At 41.0% G+C, this 27,432-nt stretch overlaps 1 long non-coding RNA gene across 1 annotated transcript in view; it reads right to left on the bottom strand.

Annotated features, from left to right (window-relative positions):
• Positions 1 to 474: 474 nt before the first annotated feature.
• The window catches only part of LOC116274679, a 53,014-nt gene continuing 26,056 nt past the window's right edge, over positions 475 to 27,432 (bottom strand). The window contains exon 2 of the long non-coding RNA XR_004183459.1: positions 475 to 12,037. This is a non-coding gene — a long non-coding RNA (uncharacterized LOC116274679). The remainder of the gene's footprint in view (positions 12,038 to 27,432) is intronic.

Below are 27,432 nucleotides of genomic sequence, written 5' to 3'. Positions count from 1 at the left end.
GTCAGCAGGACAGCTTAGGGTAGGCAGGGGGCAGCTCCCTGTCACAGTGGGCTGCCTTGCCTCAAGGCCTGGGTAAATATGTCAGCCCTGGGCTGGCTCCAGCCCCCTGGTGGGGAAGCTGACACTTGCGTGCTAGAAGGAACATCCCCCTTACTGTGGGACTGGGACTCAATTTCCAGCCTTTGTGGAGAAGGAGCAAGAGAGCTAATTGTGTCAGAGCCTGGGGGTTTCTTATTCAGGACTAAACTGGCAGTAGCATGACAGCAGCTGCCGGGGTGTAAGTCTTTCCCGCAAGGAAAAAAAAAAAAGCTTTCAAAAATTCTCCCCCTAAATAGGGTAGGCCTTAAGTGATCCCAGCCCGCTGTGTAGGGTCTTTGCCCAAATACTCATCACAGTCACAAACATGTTCCCTGGCAGCACAGCAAGAATCACTCCCCTCCAATGACTGTCAGTTTTCCATTTTCCTTTTTTTTTAGTGGAAGAAGTTATTTACCAGTGAAAGGAATCTGAACTATACTTCCAGTGTTTACATTCCTGAAACCAAGTGAGGAGACGCAGCCCCTGGGAAAAGGCTGGCCAGAAACTTGAATGGGCTTCCTCCCTCCTGTTTCTTCCTCCAACTTCTTTTAGAGAACAAGAGGTTGAAGGTGTCATCTTTTTCCTCACATTACCCCATGCCTGCATGGGTTTATTCACCTATCCCTTCAACAAGCACTTAATGAGCATGTATTATGTGCCTGACCATGTGACCGGTCCTGGGAACCTGAAGATAAATTAAGCAGGATCCTTCAACAGACTCCATGTGTGTTTGGTGGGGGGATGGCGGGGTGGCCGTAAATGTCAGTGGGTGTTAAAGTGCTGTGGCAGGGCCAGAGAATGCAGCCACGTGGGAGGACCCACAGCTTCTGGTGATGAGTGAGGGACAAGTGGATATGTGCTATCTGGAAAACAGCAGGAGAATATTTCCATAAGAAAGGGCAGCAGGGACAAGGCTGGAAGCAACATGACCCTCTGAAGAACCACAGGTTCTCAGGGGCAAGAAGGTCCCAGCCGGAAATGCAGCTGGATGCATGCCATACTACAGGGTCTGGGCTTTTCTCCAACGCTCCAAAGAGCTGCTCTTCCAAATTAAAGCAGCTGGCAGGATACTTTCCCAGGCACATGGACCTGGTGCTTCCTCAGTTTCCCCCATCTGCAAAACATAAAATGAATTCTTCTCCAAGGCCTTGCATGGCCTGGATGAGCTGCAGAGAAAGTATTATGTGGCTTCCAACTTTCATCTGCTTTATTGGTTCATGAGTGAAAACGTTCATTTATTTTTATGGGACACATGGGCTTGGTGATTTTTTATTATTAAAAGTAAAATTCTTGAGAAAAATTCAAAACTTTGGTTTCACAGCTTCCTACCATATTACATTTGGATTCTGTGTCTCTCAGGCAAAGCCAAAGAGCTGAATGACAACAAACCATGTGGGTTTCTTTTGAAATAAAAATGAATGTGTGCACGATTTTCCCCATTCCTCCCCTCCTCCTTCCCACAAACAAAGATTCATGAACATTTCACTTCACTGTTTTCCAGGAAGTTGACACCCAAGTAATGAGCGGGCTGGTTGGTTGAATAAGTAAAGCTGATTGGGTCAATCTGTGACCACCCAGGATGTCCATTTTGACAAATACTTCCCAAGAGGAGGGAAGAGGAGACAGTGCCCCCACCCTCCGACCCTTCCGGATTGTTCATATTTTTTAACCTCAGATCCCAGAGAACCAGGACCTTCAGTTTTTATAGTGAGGCAGACCTGTGTCTGCATTTACTCCGGCACTGGGATGAGGGATAGGAGTGGATGTGTGGATGCTATGGCGATGTCAGCCCAAAATGGTGGGAGAAAGAATAGGCTTTGGAAAGAAATGAGCTTGATTGAGGGGGTGGATGACATGGAGCAGTAAGTCTTCAAATGGGGTTCAAGAAGCCCTTGCATCAGAACGATCTGTGTTGCTTCCTTAGAATGGAGATTCCTGGGACTCCACCTCAGTTCCTAAATGGAATCTTTGGGAGTAAAGTATAGGAATCTGCATTTTTTATCAGGACCCCAGGGAAAGTTAAAAAATTACTCTGGGTCAGACAGGAGGAAAAAGCCCAAATACTGCCACTCATTAGCTGAGTCAACTTGTCAAACCTCAATTGCCTTCACCCATGCAACAGAGATAATCTGTACCAGTGGGAGTATCTGTACCAGTAAGACATGGTTGGCTGCAATAAACATAATTTCCAATATTTAAACATAATATAAGCATTCATTCACTCACATATCCATAAGTCCTGAGAGAGTAGTCTCATGGTAGGTAGATTCAGCATGCAAAGGCTTCGGGAGTCTGTGTCTGCAATCATTATCTCCTTTTGTGCAACTCTGTTGTAGCCACTAAACAGTCCCGTGTGTCCTGGTCCAGGACCTTGACTTCTTATTCCATTTGTACTATGTAGTATGTGTTGTCATTATAGGAAGATGGCTCAAATATTTTGTGCATGGATAATGTAGGTAAACACAAGTAAATAAACAATATGGGGAACTCAGGAATGAAAGCATCTGTTTGTTCTACTATAACTCCACAGGGCAACCTCACTGTGCGTGAATGGGCAGCTGGCTGCCCTTGTTGTGGAGAGTTTCCTGGTTGGGGTTAACAAGAATGAAAATCAAAACAGACCAGACTCAAAGCCTCACCGCATCCCGTCTCTACTCAGGGAAGGGCTGAGAGCCAGGGGAGGAAGTAGGAGGAGATCAAGGTAATGGGTCTTGTGGATAAACCAGAAAAGGAACTGTGGGCAGCTCTCTTGGGGAGCCACAAGGCTGGCACTACGAGATAACCAGTCTAGACTGTCTTCCGAGGGCTGAGAGACAAACTCTCACCCAGTGCAGCCCGACCAACAGACCCGCCCCTTTGCCGTGGCTTCCCAGCTGCTGCCACCATGGAGTTGTCAGGAAATTTGTGATAATTCTTTTTATTGATCGTCTCTATTGATTTTGTCTATGGTGAAAATATACTACAGACACATTAAGTAGCTATTATAGGTAAATTGTCTTTTAATGAATTGTACCAACAGACAGGATTTTACAGTTAACCTTAACTGGGACTCAGACTTCTCAGACACTGATGATCATTGAGGGACTAGATGCTAGTGCAGAAGCCAAGCTGACATTGGACCATGGAGATTCACCTGGATACTACTGGGACATGCAAAGACCTGCCTGAATGGGCAAGCCAAATAAGCATGGGTTCTCTTCTCATTAGGAGATAAAACAAATCATCATAAAGATCACACAATGATGAATTCTATGACTCTTTCAAAAGCATACAAATTTTGCCATTTTCCTCAACTTTAAATATTTACTAATTAGTCTCCATAGTTCAAAACTCCATCAAAAAAGGTGGGGGGAGGGCATCACTTTGGATGAACTCCCTGAGTTGTCTCATATCTTAAAACCAGGTTATTGCTTATGAGAGACTAGAAGAAAGCGAGATTTCAGCACTTTGTAGAAGGGTGTGCTTCTTTCTTCTTCATGCAGTTTTTTGTTTATTTTCTTAAAAAAAAAAAAAAAACAAGCTGTGTGTGTGTGTATGTCTGAATTTTGGCAAAACTGTATTGAGAAGAATCCTTGGAAGCTCAAATCTAATCTGCCAAATTACAGACAGTAGCAAAATTTTTCCACTTTGTTATCACATCCTCAAAAGAGGGCTTGAAATAGAAGTGTCACTTTGTGGTGGTGCTAGCAGATACTCAGAGTACTCAATTACCAGAAGCAAGACTTTGGCTATTATTGTTTTATAATGTAATGTGCAAAAATCACCATAAAAATATGCTATCTCTGATGGGAAAATGCTCCTTGCCAAACTTTTGAAAATTATGATTTCAATGGTTTGGCAGGAAAAAAACCCCTGTATTTTGACAGAAAATGAATTATGGCTACAGGCATTGAATACAAAGGCCAATGTCTCAATTGTATTTGAGTTTTGGTTTTAAGGGGAACAATCATTTAGGGCTGGTCACATGATAAAACTCCTCTTTTCTTACACAATCTACGGGAAATAGAGTAGCCCTTCCAATTCTTACTGGCCAACATGCCAGAATCCTTTTGGTACAAATCCAAAGGAAGGTTCCTCTCCAAATCAACAGAACCCAGGCTGCTGCTTAGATTACGTGGACCGAACACTGACCATAGGCCAGGCTCTGGGCTCACAGCTTTGGTCCTTCTGCTCTTCTGACTCTCAACAGAGCCTCTGTCTCAAGGCTGTTTTGCCTCTAGGTTATAAGATGGCTGCCTGCAGCAATCAACATTCATATGTGTCCTGATTCCACCCAACAGGACAAAAACAAGAAAAGAACACTTTCTCCCAACATGGGATGCAAACGATTCCTGTTTGAATGGTTGAGTCAATTCAATCATGTGCCCTCTCCTAAACAACTGCAGATGCCAGGGAAGGACCACAGGCTTCTTGGTTTACATTGCTCAGAACACCTCTGTGGAGCTGGAGACAATGTGGACACCTAGATGAACCTGGGGCTCTGTTCAGAAATCAGGAAGTGGATGTCAGGTGGGCAATCAAAGGTGTCTGCTACACGGTCTTATTTAGTGCTTACTATGCAGTGTGTATGATTTTGGTTCATGAAGAAATTGAGACTTACAGATATCAACAAATGTGCCCAAGTTTACACAGCTGGTATATGGTGGAGTCTGGGTTTGAACCCAAGCATATTGATTGAGGAAAACTCATACCTTTAACCTCATCACTCCACAGCTTCCTTTTAGTCAGCGTTCCAGGCTGTGCTTCCAATATTTTTCTTTATACATGTTGATTGTCTATGCCACAAAGAAGTGACATTTTTCCATTAGTAATATAAATAGCAAAGAGGTATAAGCCAATGGGAGGTAAGCAATTGATTCTGCTCTCCATTATTGCCTTCGTGCTTCTGTTGCTACACTACAAAACTTAATGGTTTAAGATAGCTATGTTAAAGGATAATTTTCAAAATAAGGCAAAACCATAATCTCATGTAGGTATAGGATGAGCACATGTTAAATAAAATGAAGGAAGCAGAGAGATGGTGTAACTAATTCAAAGAAGTCAAAGAAGCATACATTTATATGGAGCAAAGGAATGCTGAAATGAAAGCAAAAATGGGACAAAACTGACTTTTGCAGGAAAAGAGAGTGCTGTTCCTCCACTGGGCAGAATTCATTTAAATGTGTATAGACAAGAATTATTTGCGATTGAGATCAGTTGTTTACAATTTCACAGAGTTGTGAAATAGCTCCTATAAAATTAGAATCTGGTAACTTGGAAGGGTGTGCTGTAGACAATGCTTAGTTTTCCATTGAATTTCTTGCCTATACCACAAACATTCACTTTCTCATGACTTTACAATTTGGGCTGGATTCAGCTGGGAAGTTCTGCTAGTTTCACCTGAGATCATTCCTGTGGCTATGATTATCTGAAGGTTTGACTGAGGCTGGATAGCGCCCCCAACCAATTGGTGCTGGTTCTAAAATTTGTACCCACAGGGTTTTAATTTACAGAAGAGACTGAGTGACAACATGGAGAGGTTAAGGACCTTGAGAGAAGATTTTTGTTACTTACATTTCCCCAGAGAAGGGGGCACATCAAATCACGCAGGGCCACGTGGCGAAGAACTAGGTTTTGATTTAGAGGCAGAAATAAGAGTAAGGGGGAAGCCTAGACCTGAGATTTTATTGAGATTTTTGCAAAAAGACAAGGAAAGACAGAGTCAAAGCTTGGAATCATCTCATTTGAATAATTCTGGGGGGCTTTGAAACATGAAGACTGTCCCTGTTTGTCTGATACCTGGCCCTGGGTTGATTTAGGATGGGGGAGATATTGGCTTGGTGTGTGGGAGTTAGGTGAAGGGTGTTGGGGGACAGCACTGGGCCGAGCAGCCTCTGTGTGAAAGGCCAACACCCCCAGAAGTTAGCTAGCTCTGCAAGGGGCAGTGTCTCCCCAGGTCTGAAAGACCTGCAAGATGTCCAAACATCATAACAATACAGAAAATACAAAACATGATTAATACTGTGCTGTCATCAGCTGAGCCACTTCCATTCTCTTCCGAGTGGCCTCTCATTATCCAGTCCACTTCACTGGGTGTCCTGATACGGCAGCTGGGATCCAAGAGGGAGGGCAGAAGCTGGCAAGACCTCTAGAGGCCAAGGCTCAGAAATGACAACAGTGTCACTTCTACTGAATTCTGTAGGTCAAAGCAAGACACAAGCCCAGGCCCAAGGAGGTGAGAGAGAATCCTTTTTTATGTAAGAGAAGCCACAAAGAATTGGTGACCATAGTTAATCTACCCATAGAAATTTATCAAATCACTCACCAAATTTTATTGGAATTGCTTGTTGATATGGCCAACTCACACACTCACACACTAAATAAGATTCTTATGGGACAAGACTGTGCCTTGTTTATCTTTGTACTCAAGGGCCTGAAATACATTAAACACTATTTGTCCAAAGCTAATGGATGGGATGATCATTCAGATGGATGGAATTAAATGAGCAAAAATAAGGAAGCAAGAAAATACAACAACTGTTCAATTTCCCAAAGTTGTTCAATTTAGTGTATGATGGAGAGTAGAAAACAAAAGTTGTAAGAGCCTTGTATTCAAGCAAAGGACTTGGACTTAGTTCTTGGAAAATAAGATACCATGAAAGGTCTTTGAGTGAGAGAACGACTGGTATTGTTGTGCCTCTAACATTGCTTAAATTAACTGGTGGCTGGGCTGAGGGGCCAGTTTAATTATTTTGCCACAACAAAGACAAACGCTAAGGGGCACACTTACCTTGCAAGGGATGCAGTCAGTTGTCTTATGCGTCGACTTCTTGTCTCATCAGTTCTGTTGCAGAATGACTTGAGTCAACTTGGTCATTCACAATTGTCCACTTCTTTTTGGTTGGGGCAAAGGCCAACCAAAGGCTCTTGAATACAAGATTGGGGCAAAGGCCACTGTGCTCTAACAGTAGATCTTAGCTAACCTGAGTCCAATCAAGTCACATAATCCCTCGATGTTATGGTCAAATCTAAGACTGAATGAGAGTCTTGGGCCTAGGGTACCACTTGGGAGAGTACAAGTCTCTGGGCTTTCCACATTCTTATACCTCTCATGCAAAACCAGAGGTACTCTGCTGTCCATTATTTCTAGTTAACTCACATATTTTATACACCACTCGTTTCACAAATGTATGCATTTCTAATATTATTTATGCTATTTAACAAATGTCCTGATATAAATCTTTAAACAGTTTTATTGAGGTATAATTCACATACCATATAATTCACCTACTGTTAGATCAACTAGTATAGATGAAAACATGATCCCTGTAGCTCTTGTGTGTTAGTTATCTATTGTTGTCACATAAAAAATTACCCCTAACCCTAATGGCTTAAAACAACTTTTGTAATCTCAGTTTCTGTGGGCCAGAAATCCAAACACAATTTATCAGGGTCCTCTGCTTTGGGGTATTTCACAAGCTGCAATCAAGGCGTCAGCTGGGTTCATAGTCATCTCACGGCTCAACGCAGAAGGATCAGCTTCCAAGGAAGGTGGGAGAGTGCTAGTAAGATGGAAGTCACAGTCTTTTATAACCTGATCTCTCAGAACATCTCCACACTTTTGCTATATTCTATTTGTTCAATCAAATTGCTTGGTCCAGCCCATACTCAAGGGGAGAGGAATACTGCACAAGGGTGGAAACACTGGGAGACTGCCTACCACACCTTATAATAACTTCCCATGGACTCTTGATTAGAGTCTTTCAAATGTTAACCAACCACCCTCTATTTTAGGTACAGAAGCAAATTAATGCAAGTATTTATCACCTTGAAGTTTATGTTGAAATATTTTAAAGTAAATTACAGACAAAATAACAAGTAATGCTACTCTATTTGCCCAAGACACCAAACTATATTTTTAAAAATTTTTATTAAAAATAATTTTATTTCTCAGTAGAGTTTCCTATGATCCCTGATCTTTACATTTATCTTACCAGTTTTACACGTCTTATTTCCATGTATGGCTTATAGAGAGGCAGAACAGGTTAAACTAAAAAAAAAAAAATATAGTCCCAAGACTTGAAAAGTTGAGTATTTTTTGATTACAAAATGTTTAAATCCACAATAAGGGACAACACCAAGTCACCAGGTAGTTACTGAGGTTGCCAAAATTATAGCTGGAGAAGACAGTTGACATTGAGGTCATTTTTTTCTAAGAAAATAGCCCTCAAATTTTTGTTTATCTTGAGTAGAGAAGGAAAAAAGAACAACAGGATTACTTATACTGAAAATAACCTACTCTCTCTTTGATATTAGAAACCATAAACTGCATATTTTGACAGGAAAGAAAATATACTTATTCAGGATGTAATCTTTAAAACCTGACATAAAATTGACAATTTTTGCTGGGTGACTTGGCTAATGCAATAAAATCATCTTTGTGTAGATGAGCTCTCAAACAAATCTCCTATGAGCCTGCATTGTGTAAAGGGTGGCAGAAGACAAAATGATGGACTCTCACCCCTGAACAAGATTAGGTTTCTTGGAAACATAGGACATATTGTTATCCTTTACTTTATTCAAATATGACTTGGATAGAAAATTATTCTTGGGGTACACAAACCACAGAAGGCTTTTGGATGGAACACAACTTTCAAAAATTAAATGATTCCAATCTTGTGAAGTTTCAGTTGGATTCATGTCCTTATAAAAGTCATTTTTATTCATCTTGGTAATTGTAAGGTCAAATTAAAAGTGAGCAGAGTGCAAACTTCTAAATCATGTTATTAAGCAGCCAAATTTATAAAATTTCCCATTATTAAGAAGAGGTATAGCCACTCAATGTTACTGGCAAAATCATTTTATTCTAAAAACAGCAACAACGATAGCAAACTTGTAAAATGGCTAAAATGAAAAGCAAAACAATTCATTTCCATCAACTCAATGTAGAAGAACAATGCTGCCACATAAACAGCAATAAGATGAAGACTTCTATTTCTCTTGGTGTAATTGAAAGCATCTTGATAAATGTCAGGTTGTCTATTGAATAAAATCCATGTCAACCTGTCCCATAAAAATACAACATTTTTTTTTTCATAATCTCATGAAGTCAAGGCATTCCCTGGGCTTCAAGCTTGTTCCAGTGAGAAACAATAAGATCTTTATGCAGCTATTCACTTTGAGGTATAAATAACCAGAACCCCAGATAAGAAAATTATATTTACAGCCTAACTTTATTATTTTAAAACTGTTGTTTTTCTCCTTAGCAGGTCAGCTGACTGTGGATTGCTGGAAATCCCTGCACATTTTATCATGCCTGGGTCAGCAATATATTCTTGGCTTCAGAAACATTGATGTTGAAAACTGAACATCTGGTCTTCCCTTTCTACCCCCTCCCTTCTACCGTTTCTCCCCCAAATAATCAGCATTTCCTCCTTTGCTTCCCTGGCTTGAATAGCTTTAAAACTTGAATTTGGTGTATATTACATTATATTTATTTGGTTTTGAGCCACTTTGATACTACTTCCAGTTCTGTAAAGTTCTTAGTAGTGCCATTTCTGTTGTTCCTTTTTAGAAACCACTTAAAAGAAAGATTAAATGTTACTCTGAAGAGTTGGATTAATTGGTCACTAGTAAAAGGAATTATATTGTTGCCCAAGGTCAGAATCCTATTTCTTTCCTCTGACCTATTATGGATATTTTTAAAGCAGACCTAAATGGAAATCTTCCTATAATGACATTCTAGACCTGAAGCTTATTATTATTCTAGACCTGGAACTGAATGCAAAATGCAATGTGTATGTGCTATGTATGTTTTCTTTTACTTGACTTTAATAAGTTTCTCAAAATGATCTATAAGCCTAATATTTTAAGAACCACATTTCTAAGCCAAGAAGATTCATCACTTACTTTATATAAACCCCCAAATTTCCTCCTTGAACCACTGGTAATTTTCACAGTGAGGGATACTGCTGAATATAAACTTGTCGGGTAGAATATAGAGAAAAGGCAAATTCAGAGTGATCCCACAGCATTCCCAAATGCATCCAAAATACTGGAGTGCAGGATGCAACCAGGATTACTTGAATTCCATTTGGATCCCCATAATTCCATTCTTTTTAAAAACAGGTCATTCTTTTCTTTATTATAATGAAACATTCTTTAATAATTCTTGCCTCTCTGGTTGAAGATGCTTTTGAAAAGCAAGACTTTAGTTGTATATTTTTTCTGGATTCCCTAGCAATATATTTTGCTGCAATCATTGAAAAATGTCATGCTCTCGCTGGGGTCTTCGCAGTCAATGGTAACTAAACATTTGATTGAGAAGTGTACTTTCTGTGGACTTTTTTAGGGTCACTGCGATGTGAACAGAACCCGCTAGAATATACACTTCTGCTGTTTCCTTTTAAAATAGGGCTGAGAATGGAAATAATGCCTTTCTAAGTGGAACTGAACTTCAACTTTGAAGAGATGCTATAGGTTTTTGAGGGAGCGAGAGCATGTGTCTGGAACCCAGCATCTCCATGTGGTTAACAGCTTCTAAAATTTATCTCATGTGTTTAAGGTTTTTTGTATAACTTTAAGGGACTTCACATTTCTAACCAGTGTGTTAACACTTACATTAAGACCACACTTACACACCCTTTTCTTACTTATGAGCAATTAAATGGTGTACTCACAAGAAAAATGTTACTTTATTTACAGTGCTGATGGAAAAATATTGGCAATGTGATAACTGTTACTATAAAAATATGATTTTTTAATACTTCTAAACTAACTTTTGAAAAAGGCTATGTCTTTTTTCTTTTTTTCAAGGCAAGGCTCTTGGAACCACTTGGTGAGTATATATTGAATATTTTACTTTCTTTTTTCTGTGAGACAGCAAAAAGTTCATCCAAATAGAACCATGCTTCTACCACATAAATCACTCAGAGAATCTGGTAACTTTCCATGTGATTCAGTTAAATCCTTTAAATCCCACAGGAGAATTTACTTGCTTTTGGCATATTTCACCATATTAGGAGGAAAACCAGTCTCCAGGGACGTGGTGGTTAATGAGAATGGGCCAAACGCAGATGTCCTAAACTCAGTTTTGTTAGCTTAGGCACTTTCAGATGGTGTTTCTCTTGGTCAAAGTTCCTCGAGAAGTTTCTTTTCTGTGGCCTACATCCCCGCTTAGGTCCCCCACAATGCCTTTAAAAGAACAGACCCTTTCCTTTTATAATTAAATATAGGATTTAAATGCAGAGGGGCGTTAACATGTTAAACTAAACCCAGCCTTATCTAACATCAGGATGGGTAGGTTTGAGGGCACAGCAAGAGATGCAGGGAGAGGAGAAGACAGCAAGACACTCGCTGAGAAGTGGAGGGGCTGAGGGAAGCAAACCGTTTTCCAGCTTCTCAATTTTGCCCAAGGTTGGCCCACGTGTTAGTGGATTCTACGAGCTGAGATAGAAATCCTCTTCTAGAGGTGGTTGATATTATATGGGTTGTGTAAACTCTAAACAACTTTCAGCCAGAAGGCTTTTGCATCCTGCATATTTTTAAGTTTTATTACATAAATATGAAAGCACAATGCCCAGGAAAGAGGTGTCCTGTGTCCTAAGAAGAGTCACTGTTTGTTCATAGATGCTCAGATCATGACTCACCTGCTTTTCAAAAGACTTTTCTTTCAAGTGAATGTAAATGGGGTGGAGGAAGGGAGAGAAGGAGACAAAATCAGGGACAGAATGCCATCCACTATAAATTATATTGATGCCACAATGAAAAGAAATAGCTCCTCTGCAAGACTTCACATATTCAAGTCAACAAACGGCCAAGTGTTGTAAATATTTCCCAGTTCCATTGATTTGAGAGTAAATTTTAAAAATCATTTTGGGGCTCTCTGCCAAAGGTAGTAGAAGTCCAGCCTCTCCCAGGATCAGACTGGTCATTGGTCATCTCCACTCCTGGAAGAGTTTCAAACATCTGTACTTTCAGACTGGAGGAAATAAGGTAAGGAAGGAAACAAAAAGCAATGTTTTCAGTGTGTGGCCTCTTACTGTACCCTCTTGAGCAACCTTAGTAGATCCTGATGAGACCCCCGCTTCCCTTTCTTTTTGAGAATTTCTTCCACAGAAAATTTTGCATAGCAGAGCTACAGAATTTAGAGAATTTCTAAATATGTGCTTGATCTCTTTTGAAACTCAATAGACCCACTAGCAGGGAAAAGAAGAAAAGTGCTGCATTCCGTCTAACCCAAGAGGGGCTTGGATCACCTAACCCAGATTCCCCAGGGCTCATGCTGAGGTTCATTCTTCCTTAATTCAAAACATGGACTGGGTCTTGAAGGCTGAATGCGAAGTCTCAAGTTAGATAATAAGGTGCCATTTGTCCAGGGAGAGAGACAAAGCAAAACAGAAGAATGTGAATAGATACCAAGGCATGCCAACGAGGGTCCTGTGCTTGTCCCCTGAGTGTAGTTAGGTGAAATACTTAAAGCCTGACCCTGTGGCCTGAGACCAGGCAGCCAAAGTGGGAGAGAATTGCTCCTTCAAAAGTTAGTGCTTAAATTAACTGCCCCCATCCCCACCACAGCCTCAGGTGTTGTAAAAACTGGATTAATCTAAGGTCTTTTTAACCCCCTACTTTGCATACATATTTAAATTCTGGGGCTCCAAGCCAACATTCCCCAGTGGACCACCTTATCCTTTGTTAATTGAAAAAATAAACAGTTCTGTGGTAGTGGAGAGGGGCGTTTTCACAGAAACGTCTTTGATGCTTGGCTGCTTTAGGGATACATTTCCTGTGCCTTCCATGAAGTTCAGCACAAGACAGACTCAAGGACCTCAAAAAAACAAAGGGGCAACCAATAGTCAGGACCCAAAGTGTTTTCTATAAAGGCAATTGACGGGTGGTTAGACTCACCCTGACTCAGGTTAAATCCAGGAGTGGTGAGGGGTTTGGGGAATAACAGCCTATGCATTCAACACTGCCCAGAAGTCAGAGCTCGGCACAGTGTGGGTGTGACGAACACACGCACACCAGGCTACTGCTTCTCCTCTCTTGAAGTGGTGACAGCTTATGAAATTCTAGCCGCTACTGCTGAATCAGCGGAAGGAATCCATGGAATGTTATTGTCAACCTACTATTTCTCCATCTATACCCACCATGGGCCATGGGAAAGAAAAGTTAATCAATATTGCATTTGTTTTTATTTGGTGTGAGAGGTGGAGGGAAGCTGGCATGTGCCTATAACACACAGTTATATTAATTTGACAGGATTTAAATAAGCATAAAGACCTAGCGGAGTGTTACTTTCCCCTCTGCAAAGGATTTTTTCCAAAGGGGTGAAGAACATACATTCTCAAGGTGTCTGCTGGACCCCTATTGGCTTCTGTAGAAAAGACCTAGAGCCAACGAACAGAATACAGGCTTTATTGAAGACTTACCTATCGGGTGGTCCAGGGACAGCGGACTAGGCAAGAAGACCTACTATCATTTGTAAAAAGTATGCAGTGTATACAGCATTTTGGCTTAGCAACCTCCACCTAGCAACCTCCATTTAACCCAAAACTAAGGGCCTTCCTCTCCCTACATGACCTGTATTTCAAGGAATGGGCCAGGATTTCAGATATTCCTCATAAAGAAGGAGAGAATCTCCAGGTTGGCCACTCCCGTATTCCTTAGCTTGAAACTGAAAAAAAAATCTTCCTAGATCATACGGTCATTCTCTGGGTTTGCTTAAGTTGTTGTTGTCAGGTGCATCTGCCATACACATGGTAGAAAGAGATGCTTTAATGTGTGGTAAAATAAGAAGCATAGTTTTGTAGACTCTGCAACTGGATGGACTAACCTGTTAACAGTAATCTGAGAGCACACAGTCCAGTGTGCTAGCTAAAAGCACCTGTGCTCAAGTCAGGCCACCTTGGGTTCAAATCCTGACTTCTGTCACTTAGGTGGATGACAGTCTTCAGAGTCTCTAAGAAGCAGACCCCAAGGCAAAGATTCAAGTGATTCATCAACAAAGAACTCCCCAGGGAAAGTGGTAAATGTTTAAGAAGCCCACTACAGAAGGAGAAGTAAAGACATGTGATTTCGGTTGAAGGCCAGTCCCAACCTGATTCTCAGGGAGCTCAGAAGTGTAAATTGCACCCCAGAATTCATCCAGAGGCAAAGAAGCTGATCTTCTGTTCACCATTTGGTCATCAGCTACTGGATGGAAGTTCAGTAATCAACTCCTGGATGCTTGGGTACAGGTGAGGCGACCATGGCAGCCCACAGGCAAGCCTTTGAAGAATTTTCCAACCATAAACCCTTGGCAGCAAGGCACGTGGAACTGGGGAATGGGTGCAGAGCACTGGTGATCATGACCACATGGGCACTTGACAGGGGTGCCAAGGGTATTCACTGTAGTGAGTATGGACACACTTCCTAATTTCTCTGGGTCTCAGTTTCCTTCTATAGAAAATGGGGATAGGGTTGGGCCTGGTGGCCCACGCCTATAATCCCAGCACTTTGGGAGGCCAAGGCGGGTGGATTGCCTGAGGTCAGGAGTTCGAGACCAGCCTGACCAACTTGGAGAAACCCCATCTCTGCTAAAAATACAAAAATTATCCAGAGTCAGGCATGGTGGCACGTGCCTGTAATCCTAGCTACTCAGGAGGCTGAGGCAGAATTGCTTGAACCCAGGAGGCAGAGGTTGCAGTGAGCTGAGATCGCACCACTGCGATCCAGCCTGGGCGACAGAGCTAGACTCCATCTCAAAAAAAAAAAAAAAAAAAAAGGAAAATGGGAATATTTGTATTAACTTAGGACAACTGTAATAATGACATGGAGATGCCACATGTAAAATGCTCAGAACCTGACATAGAGTAAGGGTTCGATTAAACATCATCCATGATATTCTCCTGCTAGACTACAAACTCCACAAGAGTGAGGAGAGCATCTTCCTCATTATCACTGTATCCCCACTCCCTAGAAAAATGCCAGATACAGAGGACGCACTCAATAAATACCTGAACAGCTTTTGGTTGGTAAGAAAACAACATGGGGATACACGAGACTTTCTCAAAGATAGAGAAGTAAAGTCAATTATGATGGGAGAGTAACCTCAAGGCAGTTCAGAAATTCTGTATTTGACAATTGGCAGAAGCAGAGTTCTCATGTGGGGAAGGGTAAGTACATGAAAGTGATCATCGATACTTACTAAAAAAGACTTTTATTTGCAAAAATCAAAATCTATTTTCTCCAAGTTTAGAGAAGGAACCAGAATAGAGTCTTCTGCACTGGCTTCATGCATTGCACCCACAAAGATCAGAGCAGCAGTTTGACCAAGTCGTAGAATCTAAGAGAGGACTGTCTAGTCCAGTCATTCTCACATTTTTTGATTCCAGGGCCTCTTTACATTATTAAAAAATACTAGGCCGGGAGCAGTGGCTCACGCCTGTAATCCCAGCACTTTGGGAGGCCGAGGCGGGCAGATCACGAAATCAGGAGTTCGAGACCAGCCTGGCCATCATAGTGAAACCCCACCTCTACTAAAAATACAAAAATTAGCTGAGTGTGGTGGCAGGCCTCTGTAGTCCCAGTTACTCAGGAGGCTGAGGCAGGAGAATCGCTTGAACCCGGGAGGCAGAGGTTGCAGTGAGCCGAGACCATGCCATTGCACTCCAGCCTGGGTGAGAGTGAGACTCTGTCTCAAAAACAAACAAACAAAAATTTACTAAGGACTCCAAAGAGCTTAGTTTATATGGAGTATAGCTATCAATATTTTCCACATTAGAAACTGAAACTGAGAAAAATTTTCAATATTAATTACTTAACTGTAAAGTAATAATTACATGTTAAAGTAAATAATACATTTTATGAAAAATAGCTATATTTTCCAAAACAGAAAAAAATGAGAAAATAGAGGCATTGTTTTATTTTTTGAAATTTCTTTAATATCCGACTCAATAAAGACAGCAGGATTCTCCTGTCTGCTTCTGTATTCCTTCCTTTGCAATATGTTGTTTTGGTTGAGGTATGGAAAGAAAATCCAGCTTCACATAGTTACATAGTTGGAAAAGGAGGAATATGTTCCAAGTTTTTCAAATAATTTTGGATATTTGTATTTCACTGTAACTCCAAAACTCTACACATTAGTTTTCATAAAGGTGAGTTGCAGAATAGAATTTGAAACCAGGTAATTGAACATTTTATACTCCATTACATTAAATCCGTTGCCTATCTTGCATTTTGGGTGTATTATTTTATCCATGCATGATTTTATAACATAATACATTGGAAAATATTACACCGAGTTATGCAAATCTTCCCAATGTTAACACTTTTCATTTACAGTATTTTAAAATACCATTTATAAATAATGCCACTGATCCTATCAGAAAACTCTTTAAGTATTGAGAAACTTTCAAGCTCAGAGTAAAAGTAAAAGTTTTCCAAATTCAGTTTTCAGTTGAAAGCTCAAATTTGCACTGTCCTAATTACCATTGAGACTGAGAAGCCATCCCCGACCCTCCCAGGCTGGCTCAGAGACCCTCCTGGAACAGCATCCCTTCCTGGCCTCTGGCGCAACACTTGCCACATTCTATTGAGATTATCTACTTTGGTCACTGTGTCTCTCACTAGACCATGAGCTCCTTCCAAGCAGAATTATGTCTTCTATCTCCTTGTCCTTAGTACCTCACACATAAACATTACTCAGTGAGGGCATGATTGAATAAATCCCTGGGAGTGATGAATGCAATGACTACAGGAATCTGTCTCACATTCCCAGACAGGAGATTTTGTTATCATGTAAATCCTATGCATGATTGAAAATGTAAGCCAAGCTGAAGTTGCCTTACAAACATAGATGTCACAGGGGTGATGCAAAAACACACACCAAAGAAATAAAGGTCTCTCAGCCTCTGGGGCAAGGGCCCAGAATAAAAAGGCCAAATGGAAGGAGGAACAAAAGACAGACCCTGTGAAGTGGGCAGCAGAGTGGGTGGGTCATACATGGGGCATGAAACCATTTGTGGGGGAAGGGAATAGAAGGAGGTTTGAAAGGAAACAGAAAATAAGGAATGGGAAGCACAAGTCCAGCCAGAAGGAAAGAAGAAAACAGGAGGCAACAAGACTAAAGGATGGCAGAAAAGTTGAGGAAGAAAAGAATAACCAGAGCCCAGCCCTCACTGGGCAGCCACAGACAGAATAAGAAAGGGGCAGAGACAGTAAGGAGAGGTGGATGTGAGCACAGCAGATGGACAGCAAAGAGAATACTTTGAGATATTTTTCGTGCAGAATTGGTCTACCCCCTAAATTCCTCACAGTCCCACCCCACCTCCTGGCCCCAAATTCATGTTTACTTGTGCAATGAAATTGTGTCTCTGCATTTGTCTACACTGGAGAGAAGGCCTTCTCTTACGCAGATATTTTTCTACTCACTTTCAAGAAGCCCTGAGTGACCTTTTCTGTAGGACCACATTTGCAACCATCTACATTTGGTCCATAAAGATTTTGTGTATTTGTCCTCTGTGTCCAGGACCCAGTGGTTATACCAGAGAATTTTATCCCCGAGCCCTGCCTGACAATACAACAAAACTGACATCAAGGACAAGTGAAGAGACAATGAACCGGACAGTCTATAACCAGCATGGAACACTACTGTATGAGTCAGTGTCTCCTGATGAACATCTGTTACATAGGATCGTAATAGCCATGGCATGAGAATAAGTTAGGGACACTCAGGGTTAAAGAAAATTCAACAGGCTTCTTTATTGCAGGGATTCTCAAAGGTAATCTTCACATTGGGAAGACAGCACACTGTATTTCCCCAGTTTATTTACGAACAAGACCTTTTTTGCTGAGCAACTGTCTCCCAGGATAAGCCCCTGAAGACTACAGTTTGGAAACATTAGTATAAACTCTAATGGCAGAGAGAGGGTCTGTGAGGCCTCAGAAGCTCCTGGACAGGTTGGAAAGCCACAGACTTAAAAATAATTTCTAACAAGTATTAAGATACTTCTGTTCCCTTGGGGTCCCTTCTGCAAATTTCCAATAATCCATTAACCTAGAGTCAGCTTTTCAGGTTAGGTTATTACCACCATAGACAGACCAAGGCAGAGATGAAGTCCAAGGCTAGAAAACATCAGAGGGAGTTCTTCCCCATGCCAGGTGCACCCTCTCCCAGGAGCCTGCATGGCTGGCTCTCTTTCCTCCCTCACATCTCCTCAAGGATCAACATCATCTCTTCACCGGGTCCTTCTCTGACTGCCCAGTCTAGAATTACAGACCCATTCCCCCGTGCTCCCTCTCTCTGCTGCATTTTTTTTCCATCCTCCTTCTCAACATCTAACATTCTGTATAATTTAGTTATTTATTTAGTTTCATTACTGTCTGCCTCTACCAGAATGCAGGCTCCACAAGGGCAGGAATTTTCATCTCTCTTGCTTACAACCGAATCTCCAGCATCGAAAGCAATGTCTGGGGCACATCAGCCACTCCATAAATCTTTGTTGAGTGAATGAATAAATGAATACAAGAAAGAAGGAATGCTGGGTTTTTAATTGAGGTTATGGAGCATGTTCCACATTTCTTTGTCACATCCCTCCATCCTCCAGCCTCTGAGCCTCTGGGTCTCAGCGGGCTAAGCAGTCACGGAGATCACATTCTGATCCTGTGACACGGCCTCCACTTCAGCCCTCTCAAGCCCTGGGTGTTTGGTATCCTGGAGGTGAAACAGCAGCAGACTTTGCGTTTCCAAGGCTTTGTCACTCCGCGACATCACACAGTCACCCACAACAGGCCAGCTTGCAAAATTGTTAAGGAGCCTGAGGATATTATTTTCATTTCCACACAAACATAAATGATCAGATATAAATGTGGAGCTGCTGCTCTGGAAAATAACCATCAACCATCAAGGCAATGTGGCATAGTTTCCTTAATATTCCTCCAAATACTCCATATTTAGGGTATGTGCTAATTTCTCTCTCTTATAAGCAACTATTTTTTTTTTTTTTTTTTGATGGAGGCTCACTGTGTCGCCCAGGCGAGTGCAGTGGCGTGATATCGACTCACTGCAATCTCCGCTTCCTGGGTTCAAGTAATTCTCCTGCCTCAGCCTCCCAAGTGGCTGGGATTACAGGCACCTGCCACCATGCCCAATCAACATTTTAGGATATAACTCTTTTACATTTAGTTAATGTATTTGTGGAACATATTTAAAAACATAAGTACTGAATCAAAATTTATGGACCTTTTCAGTCTTTTAATACATAGTTCTAAATTTCTTCCTAAAAGAATTAACAGTGAAGGACAACACATCATTTTCATGCAACGGATATTTTAATTTCATGTAAAAGAATACCAACATTTTAGGTAGGAATTTACATTCTCCTTTGAGAATATAAAGCCCTTATCTTATTCACTGTTTAATCGCTACAGCCTTGTGCATAACTGATGCTCAATAGCTATTTGTTGAATAAATGAAACAACACTGATGAATTTTTATTGAGTTTTCGGATCAATTTCTATACAAGGCAATTTTTTAAATTCCAAACTTTTTCTTATTATTTATGTTACCAATATTGTCTTCATCAAAGTCAATTCTTTGAGCTTAAATTGCATGATCAATTTTTGATTAATCAATAAAGATGTTTTTCTCTGTATTAAGCATTGCAAATTAAAGCCATTGTCTACTACAGATTTTATTCTGTGATTATTTATTTCCATCAAGTTCAATTTCCTGAGGTCAATTATTCAGATTTACATTTTAAAAGATGTTTGTTTTTATTCTTCCATCAATTTTAGTCAAAACCAGTGTTACCATGTATAGTTTAACTATGAACTATTTTATTTTATTTTGAGTATTTCTTACCTAAGTTATTCATTTTTGGTGAATTTTTGTAGTTTTTAATCTTACAAACAAGAAGTGACTTTTTAGGCAGTTAATCATACAACACTGAATCTTTAGTAATATATAGTATGAATTGAATAACAGTTTTTATTTTATTAAACTATCACAAAATCGTGATTCCTCTCAGATCCTGGAAGGTTGTTCTTTTATGAAAGTACCCTATCACCCTCAAAATCTTCTCTCGACTTTTGTGAATTCTGAAAGTTGCTATGGTAAAGTCAACACATCCTTGGGTAAAAATATAACGAGTGCAAACATTGGGGTCAAAATGTTCTGCTTTGGATTAGAAAAGGCTCAATGCAAGATGTTAAATTTCAGTTAGGCATGGAAGAATAATTAAGATTTGCTGCCAGAAGGAAGGAATACAGATGGTTTTCATGCAGCTACTTTGCTCCGTAACTTTGACTCCACCGTTTGACCAGGTGGTAGTCTGATCCCACCCTTCTAGCCCATTTTGACTCATGTTTATGTATTTTTCATCCAAATTTTGCCAACACTGACAAATCATTTTCTCATAAAATCTTTCTTGGATGAAATGTATTTTCTGAATCAAATGCTATTAAATCATTTTACTTTTTTGAAATCATATACCACACATTTAAACTTTTTAAAATAGTTTTTCCATTTTCATTTTTGTTCTGAAGTTTTATCAGATTATTTTCCTTGTACGATTTAAGATTTTGTGCAACACTTTTTTTATTATTTTTAAAGAAAAAGGGTTTAATTGACTCACAGTTCTGCATGACTGGGGAGGCCTCAGGAAACTTACAATCATGGCGGAAGGCACCTCTTCACAGGGCATCAGGAGAGAGAATGAGAGCCAGCAGAGGAAATGCCAGATACTTATAAAACCATCAGATCTCATGAGACTCACTCATTATCATGAGAATAGTATGAGGGAAACCGCCCCCATGACTCAATTACCACCACCTCGTCCCATCCTTGGACACTTAGGGATTATGGAGATTATAATTCAAGGTGAGATTTGGGTGGGGACACAGAGCCAAACCATACATTTTCAACTGAGCTACTTTTTTGTGCTGGGCACTGTTCTAGATACTGGGATATAGGAATAAATAAGACAGATACAGATTCCGGCACTCATGGAATTTAATATTGAATCATGAATCAGGGCTTTGTTATTGTCTAGAAATAATTTTAGCATAATAATCTCTTCCTATGTGAGTTTTCCTCTTGAGGCCACTATTTCTAACAAGTTCAATGTTTTTGCTCCAATTTTACTTATTTAGTTTTGGTTAAGAAGACTTGATTCTTCTATCAGTTTTTTTGTTTATTCATCTGTATCTTGCCATGTAAAATTTTAGTTGTGGACAGTTTTATTTAATGTTGGTTATTTCAAGTCTATTTTTTTCCTGAGCCAATTTTTGCAGTATCCAATATGACCAACTTGATATGGTCTTTTAGATGATTTTCGTTTATAACAAGTTTTACCACTTGTAGATTGTGGCCATTGTCAGTTTTATTTTGTGTTGATAATTTCTGAAAAGCCAAAATTTTCTCAAACTACTCAGTAAAAGAGCCCTTTGGTTAAATATGCAGTGTCAAAACTTCAGAGTATACATATTTTTAAATCCTTATCAAAATAGTCTGATTTTGTGAATTGTGATTCTAGACTTCTTATTTTGAAAGAATGGAATGAGAAAACATGAGTCATGGATGTTTACAATGGCACTTCTTAGATTTTGATGTGCACATGAATAATGTGGGCTCATGATAAAATGCAAATCCTCATTCAGTGAGTCTGGGTAGGGCCTGACACTCGGCATTTCCAACAACTTCCCAGGTGATATCAATGCTGCCAATCCACAGGCTGAATAGCAAGAAGCTAGAGTGTGTGCTTTGTGGTTCAGCAGGCCTGGGTTCTAGTCCCCTGTTGGCTGTCTAATCTTGAAAAAGTTACTTAACCTCTGAATCTGGTTTTTTTTTTTTTTTCATTTGTGAAATGAAATGGTAATAAAATTACCTATCTAAGAGATGTGTTGTCAGGAGCAAATAAGATGAGTTATGTAAAACGTTTAGCACAGGACCTGGCACCTAGTAAATTATCAATGGTAACTAACCCTTGTTAACAGATGGGTGAAAGCACACAGCAGGTTCAGGGAATGAATGGTAAGGGCTTTGACGTGGCATAGAGCCTGGCTACTGAAAGTGTGGTCCTTGGACCAACAGCATCTGGGAGCTTGATAGAAATACAGAATCTCGGACCCCATCTCAGACCTATGAATAAGAATGTGCATGTTAAGAAGATCCCCTGAAGATTTCTAGGCACCTTACAGTTAGAGAAGTGCTGGCACCATATTTAAAGACAGGGGCTGGAGGCAAATCTGGAAGGGCAAGAAAAGCCAGATAATAAAGGGCCTGATTTACCTACTAAGGATCTTGAACACTTTTTTTTTTTTTTTTTTGTGATGGAGTCTCGCTCTGTCGCCCAGGCTGGAGTGCAGTGGCACAATCACTACTCACCACAAATTCCGCCTCCCGAATTCAAGCAATTCTCCTGCCTCAGCCTCCTGAGTAGCTAGGACTATAGGCACGTGCCACCACACCCGGCTAATTTTTTGTATTTTTAGTAGAGACGGAGTTCCACCATGTTGGCCAGGATGGTCTCGATCTCCTGACCTCGTGATCAGCCCGACTCAGCTTCCCAAAGTGCTGGAATTACAGGCATGAGCCACCAAGCCTCAGCAATCTTAAACTTTTTTTTAGAGGACTGTGGGGTGGCAAATATCCACACTTCCTACTCTCCCCTGCGTCCCCTTCCCTCCCTGCACCTTGTCCCCTCTCTCCCCAACCTCCTGTCAGGCATTGTTAATCAATCTTTCCAGCTCTTTCCAGCCAAGCCTCTGTTTATCCTCATGATCCTTACTAACACAGTGCCACAGGCAGGGCACTATCAAAGGATCCAAGTTGACGGAAATGAGAATTTGCCATCACTGAAAGAGACCAAAGGGAGCCATTAAAGACCTTTAAAAGGGAAAAATGAGATAACATGTGTAAGTGCTTAGACAGCGCCTAGTACCCAGTAAGCACTCAATAAAGAGACGTCATCGTTATTTCTGTCTAGCCTAGCAACATTGTCAACATTTGTTGTGCCAACATTTTCACCAGACAGTGAGTAAATGAGAAAATGTAAGACAATTAATTAATGTTTTTGGTATTACAATGCCCATTTTTATGTGAAATGATGCAAAGAGTAGACAATTTTTTTTTAATTTTCATATGACAAAATGAAAACTTTAGCAATTCCATGTTCTCTTCTGCCCATTTTCTGTGTTGTTAAAGAATGACACTGTGAAGACCTGCAAGTGATGAGGGTTTATGTAGATGGGCCGTGGGTAGTTGGGTGGCTTTGTGCTGCTGAAAACTCCTGAGCAGAGTGGACCAGCCCTTCTTACTGTTCTCCCTCTCCTCACCCCACAATGTCTGCTTTTGAACAAGAATGAGAATGTTTTCTCCTGCAAATTATGAAAGTTCTCCCTCTTACCATATCACACCAGGGTTCACTCTGCACTTAGAGGAGTAGTGTTGACAAGAAGGAGTGGGAGCCCATGACAAGGGTAGCAGTGGTGGCAAAAAGCCATCTGGAAGGAGTCAGCTCCAGCTGTCCCCATGAAATCTGCTCAGGCAGCAGTGTTTAAGAGGGAGAAGGTAGAGTCTCCCTATCAGCAGCCCTCAGACAGAGGCTAAAATGGGTAGGATTAGCAGAGTCCAAGGACCCAGAGTTGAAGAGGGCTGCTTAGCAGGAGACGGCCCGAGAGAACTTTTCCAGTGTGAGCATCAGACTTTTGGATGCAAGTGAACTGCTGGCTCCATTTTCTGGAGGTTGCACTGCACCAGGATACCCTCAGTGCTCAGAGCCAGCACTGGCTTTGAAATGCATGTGCTTCTGCTTCCAAGCGTTCAGCTCTCCCTGAGCGCTCACTCAGTGATTCAAAGACCAAACTGTTCTAACAAGCCCAAGAACCAAAGCCCATTGAAGTTTAAAGCTCCTCGTGTTTAAAAACATTTTGTATTTACTGCATTTTTATTTTTTAGATCAAACACAGGAATCTGTATCCTGTAGTAAACCACCCACTCCTTCTTCCTATACTCCCTGGTGTCATGTATGGAGTTGCACTGCCATCTAATTCTAGAACATTAATATGCAAATCGAAGAAATAACAATGCCATATAGTGAAATACAGTGTTATGGGTAATTCTTTAACTGCTCTCTTCTTGGCAGAGCAACTTGAGAGAGAGAGGGGAACCACAGTTCAGAGCTGCAGCATGTGGGGATGAGACAGCAACCCCATTTAATACCACACTGTATGCCATATTTCCAATGGGGGACTTCCTTGACTTCTTTTTGAATATTCAATTTACTCAAGCTCATCATTAATTCACTTTCAAAGTGTGATATCAACAGACTTCCCATAGAAACATCTCTCAAATAATGAAGGCTTTGGTTCTACTGGGTTGCTTTGAAATGGCAGCCCTTACAAACATGATTAAAAGTCTCCATTGCAGCTTATTACTGATGAATAAGATTTTGTACTTATGCATATGAGGCCTTCTGCTGAGAAAGGTTTCAAATTCTGTTCCCAGTGAAGCTCGGGGCAAATATCACCACTTCCCATCATGAGCAGATACACTAGGGCTGGTCTATGTGGCCAACAGAAGCCATGACTGAAAATAGAAAGTATTTTAACCTTTTACCAAAGGATCAAAAAGAAAAAGGAAAAAGAAATAGTGCTGACCACTTTCAGCTGTTTTGCTGTATTAACAATGTCTTTTGTTTTCTGCATTCTGATGCTTTGACATCTGGGGCTTTGCTCACCCTAAAGAGACCACCCCTCCCAGGGTTAGCCAATTCCTAGAGATAGTAAATGACTCAGCACAGAGCACTTTTAAATACAAACCAACCACTCCAGAGGGCTAGCCATGTTCTTTATAAGCATCTCGTAGTCCAGGCTATCATCCACCTCCCCTAATCACCCCAGGGCCAGGTACCAGACAACTAGGGACAGTCCCTATGCCCCAGAGTCTGCTGAAATTGTTTCAATCAGCCAGTCCTCAGCCTGTTTACCCTGCCTTGCCTGTTCCTTTTCACAAAAACACAGTGAAGGCCTCTGCCCCCAGTGCTCTCCCACCTCTGCCTCCTGACTGACCCCATCACTGACCTGTGCACCCCCCATGACATGGCATACCCCTTCTCTTGGGATCTCTGAGTAACACACTCTCTTTTTAATAGTAGTCATCTCCTGTTGTGCTGGTGTTACCATACCTCAAATTTTCTATTAACGTCATAGAAATTTATAACTATTTTAAAACATAGTTATAAAGCATAGACTTTATAGTGCTAGACACCTTGTTTGCTCACCAGGTGAGAGCAGTACATCTCTAGTTTTTTTTATTCCCCAGTTCTTCCAGTGAGCACCTGTCATCCTGTTTCCCCATAGCCTTTTTTCCCTATGCCCCCACTCCTGGCCAGGATGGTTTGTGTCAGAGCTGCTACTCCCATTAGGCAATACATTGACATTCTGACAGCTTCAACCTCAACACCTCCCAGGTATCCCTGGTCCCCAGTTTGAGAACCAACTCTGAAGCTGCTCACTGCAATTACTTCTGCCAAAGATTTGGGTTTATTTCATTTTATCCTTGGGGTGATTACAGAGATGTTGTTATACCTCCCTATCTGGAAATTCCTTAGAAGCCTCTGAAAATGACCCCCATTCTATGGATATTGAGGGTTCTTGGATTGGTAAAGAAAATATTTCTCTCCTTCCTTCCCCAAACAGTTAATTTCTCTGGGGCCTTATTTCCTTTGAGAAAGAGACCTCTGCCACCAGTGTGAGAGAGTGGAGAGATTCATTTTCCTCTATTTAAAATCTCATCATGTGCTTGTTCTCCTCTGGGATGATTTGGTAACAATTCTCTATACAAAGAGGACCCACATTCACATTCAATTTTATAAAGCCCAAGGTAACTGCTTTTAAAAGGCATGCAGGGTCCAAAAGCTCTTTTGTCACTGAACTTGAGATATGCAAGAAGATGCTTGGCTTCAGCTCCCCTTCAGCCCCCACCCTCCAAAGAAAAGAAACAAAGAAAGATGTTTTTTTTTCCAATGCTAAACTTGTATCACACGATTTGGGAGTCTAAGGTGACTTCCATGTGTAGGGTTCCTCCCCTTATCTATGTTTCTGTACCTTATGGCCCATCCACCCCCACCCTTGTTTTTGTGCTGCTGATAAAGGCATACTCAAGACTGGGCAATTTAGAAAAGAAAGAGGTTTAATTGGACTTACAGTTCCACATGAGTGGGGAAGCCTTACAATCATGGTGGAATGCAAGGAGGAACAAGTCACATCTTACATGGATGGCAGCAGGCAAAGAGAGCTTGTACAGGAAAACTTCCCCTGATAATAACCATCATATCTCATGAGACTTATTCACTATCACTAGAACAACACAGGAAAGACCTGCCCCCATGATTCAGTTACCTCCTACCGGGTCCCTCCCACAACACGTGGGAATTCAAGATGAGATCTGGGTGGGGACACAGCCAAACCATATGAACCCCTAACATGGTTGCCTATTTCTCTGTAATATTTCACCCAAAATGGAGGCAATGTTCAAGCCACAATAAACGTAACTCAATAATATAGGAGAGAAGAAAACATAGAATTGATCTAGCTGCTCATTGTTGCAGGGCTTTTGACTAAATTTGGGTTTGATCTGGGAGACTCAGGCTCCCCAGAGACAATATGCCTAGGTTAGATGTTTGGCATCTCTGGGAAATAATCCCCAACCTCTTTCTCCATGTACAACCTTAGAACCAGGAAGCTAGAGAGTGAATCCTTCCAACCACCTTAGCTGATGTTCTTAGTACTCTCCCATGGCCCCATTTCCTCCTTATCTCAGGGTCCCTGACCTAAATTACAACCTTCCAGAGGAGTGCACCTGTGCTTCTCTGACAGAAGGTCTTTGCTGCTACTTCACAGGCCAAAAGTACAAGGGAATTATGCTCCCCATGAATAGCCCTCAACAAAAAATGAATGGGTATTGGTACTTTCTACCCCAGGTGTGCTCTACTCTGGCTCCCAGAGATCCACAGCATGACTAAGCTTTAGATTCCCAGTAGTAATTTGCTTGATGATGAACCCTTATCTTGGCTGCCTTTCCTCCCTGCCTCACTTTCCCACTCTCCTACCAGTGTTTCCTGGGATCACCTCCATTAATGTCCTTATCTTAGTATTGGCTTCTGGAGGGACAGATGAAGACATCATTTGTGAAAGAGATCAGTTGTTTTGCTAAAAGCTCTCCTTTTCCAAAATAAGAGGTGAACTTTGATGGAGTCATTCATGTAAAAAGTAGTTATTGTACATATCACATGTGCCAAGGCCCCTGCTCACTACTTTTGCTTAGAAAGCCAGGCTCAATCATATTCTTCATCTTCTCATAGACTAAAGGGAAGTGGGGAAAAATGATGAAAA

The sequence above is a fragment of the Papio anubis genome, chromosome 4 (genome assembly GCF_008728515.1).
Source record: "Papio anubis isolate 15944 chromosome 4, Panubis1.0, whole genome shotgun sequence".
Lineage (NCBI taxonomy): Eukaryota > Metazoa > Chordata > Mammalia > Primates > Cercopithecidae > Papio > Papio anubis.
Note: the sequence above shows the minus strand (reverse complement) of the source record. Positions and strands in the feature narration are given on the sequence as shown.